The sequence below is a fragment of the Taudactylus pleione genome, unplaced genomic scaffold (assembly GCF_031769625.1).
Source record: "Taudactylus pleione unplaced genomic scaffold, aTauple2 ptg000065l, whole genome shotgun sequence".
NCBI classification, from domain to species: Eukaryota; Metazoa; Chordata; class Amphibia; order Anura; family Myobatrachidae; genus Taudactylus; species Taudactylus pleione.
In genome coordinates, this window is record NW_028284467.1 from 295,307 (window position 1) to 298,179 (window position 2,873).

The 2,873-nt window shown below is 45.8% G+C and overlaps 1 pseudogene; it reads left to right on the forward strand.

Annotated features, from left to right (window-relative positions):
* The first annotated feature begins 1,276 nt into the window (after window positions 1-1,276).
* On the forward strand, window positions 1,277-1,395 carry LOC148534599 (5S ribosomal RNA; annotated as a pseudogene).
* Window positions 1,396-2,873: the final 1,478 nt, after the last annotated feature.

The following is a 2,873-nucleotide window of genomic DNA, read 5'->3' on the forward strand; positions in this document are numbered from 1 at the left end:
GACAAATAGGGTCCTCAACAGTCAAAAAATCACTTAGTGTCTCATCAATCCAATTGTTAGCAAATACATGAGTATCAGCTGATCTACAGCACATTTAATCCCTGGCATAGGGTTAGAGGGATTTTTTCATATGTGGTGGTATCTGCCAACTGTTTACGGATGTCCGGATCATATCTAGCAGCATCCTGTAAAACAATGGCTCCCCCCTTATCAGCTATCCATATGACAATTGAATCATCATCATGACAGGTTCTAAGGGCCCTCCTTTCATCTTTGGAAAGGTTGTTGTAATGTTTTTTATTATCTTGAACCCCAGTCTTGACTCACAAGGTTTTAATGGTGGCATTTTCTGTGAAGGGGGTCTCATTGCATTGTTATCCCTACACTTGTGGTAGGTTACTTGCATATATTTCTCATGTCTCAGGACAAATGTAAACAGGAAACTGTTGTCCCTGTGCTGGTTTCATGTAAGGCCTGTGCTGTAGGCCTCTAAGGATTTCATACAGGATGGACTGTGTGTTGATTGCAGTACACCACAACAGTCCACCTTGCCAGCACCAATTCAGGGGTCACCTTGAATGTCCGCCTGGTCTCAGGTTATGAAAAAGGTAGTGGACAGCCCCCACATTTGACTCCTACTTTAGATTTCCCACAGGTGATTACAGCTTGCTATGTTTCCTCTTCATACATCCCTCCTGGATGGAGGGTTATGTCCACTCAGTTCAGAATCTGGCTTGTTTAATATCTAACTAGTTGCAGATGTTACAGGCGAATAAGGCATCAGCTGTCTAAGCATATAAATGGCCTGGACCATCCTCTCCATCCACCCTGCTTTCAGGTTCTGATATATCATCTGAGGGGGCAGTGGATACATTAATGTATCCTCCTCTCCTCTCAGAGAGGAAGAGGCATCAGTGGATGTTCCTCTCTAGCAGGGGCGGTTAATTCAATCCTCATTATAGTAGATAAAGTACTGGCTCCTAAAGCCTAATAAACCTGGTGTTCAGACACCAGAAGGTGGTTTAGGTTGGAATACCTCAATCTGAACAGCTCACTGAGTTTATGGGGAAGAATGGAACACTCTAGATAAACTGTTCCAGATTCCAAATAGACTAGTGTCTTTTTACCCTCTCCCAAAGGGAGAGTGCATTAGGTGGGAAATCCCCCTCCCTACTGGAATTTTTTACATGACACCTTCCTAAGGGGTTACTCCCCAGAAGGTTATATGCACAAACACCCCCATCAGATTCTATCTAGGCCCTTGCCCTATAGTAGAACCTACATTCACATCACACTGGACATGCCCAATCTCATCTGATCTTGGAAGCTATGCAGTGTTAGGCTTGGTTAGTACTTGGATGGGAGACCGCTTGGTAATACCAGGTGCTGTAGGTTATTTTCCATTCATGCTCTACTAACTTCAGGGGTAATAATCCTGGTTCTTTTGGCTAACAAAGAATGAGTTATTACTCAGATTTGTTCTTTGATTCAGATGCTAAATGGGTCTCATCGCTCTATTCTGAATCAGAAATCTCTCAACAGATTCATCAATGGGCCCAAGTTCCGCATGGAGAGCCTACAGTCAATTATGCTGGCAATAGAACCTGGGGATTTCATGGTTCCCTGGACATACAGGATGCATATCTGCATGTACCTATTGTCCAAGGGTTTCTGAGTTTTGCTGTTCATCAGCAACATTACCAATTGCCTTTTGGTCTGTCCACAGCCCTCTGGTGTCATGACTGCTTATCTCAAACAAGGAGTCAGGATACTGCCATACTTGGATGACCTCCTGATATTGGCACATTCTCAGGATGTTTCCTTCATTATCTCCAGCTGACAGTGGCCTGCCTAGAAGAGCATGGCTGGATTGTCAATTGGAAAAAGTTGTCACTTTTTCCAACTCAGCGGATGATACATCTGGGAGTGCTTCTGGATTCTCAGGTGCAGAGGATCTTTTTTCCAGCAGAAAATATTTCAGCTCTACATTTGTGGGTGCGCAAATTGCTCCATAATCGAAGAGTATCGGTCTATTCAGCAATGCAGGTCCTGGGGTCCAGGGAAGGCAATTCCACTCCAGACCCTTGCAGCTATTGATTGTCTTGCTGGAGCGGTCAGTATCAGTGGATAAAGTCTCAGATGATCCTTCTCTCCACAGAGGTTTGCTCTCCTTGGCCTGGTGGCATCAGATGGGTTATCTAAACAAAGGTCGCCCCCTGTGGATCCAAAGGTAGGTACTCCTCACCACGGATGCCAGTCTTTGAGGATGGGTTGCGGTGACAAGTTATCGAACTTTCCAGGGACGGTGGACATCTCAGGAAAGTTGCCCGTAAATGCCTTGGAACTCCGGCCAGTATACAGGGTGTTAGTTTTAGCCCGAAGCCTCCTTCAAGGCAGGCCTGTCAAAATCCAGTCCAACAATGTGACCGCGGTAGCCTACCTAAACCATTAGGGAGGCACGCAAAGTTGGGCAGCCATGCAGGAAGTGGAAAAATTCTGATTTGGGCAGGATGTCATCTTCCGGCAATCTCGGCAATTTTCATCCAAGCAGTCCACAACTGTGAAGCAGACTTCCTCAGCTTCTGGTGGACAAATGGGGACTACCAGAGGTGGATCTCATGGCCTCATGGCACAATTACAAGGTCCCCAGGTACGGGTCCAGGACAAGAGACCCCTCAGCCACCTTCATGGACGCACTGGTAGTGCGGTGGAATTTCAGGTTGGTTTACCTGTTTTCTCCATTCTCTCTTCTACTAAGAATTCTCAGAAAATTAATGGAAAAGGGTGGCAGGTTGCTTTTAATAGCTTCGCCTTGGCCCAGGCACCATTGGTTCACCGACCTGATGTGTCTCTCCATAGATATTCCGCTCACA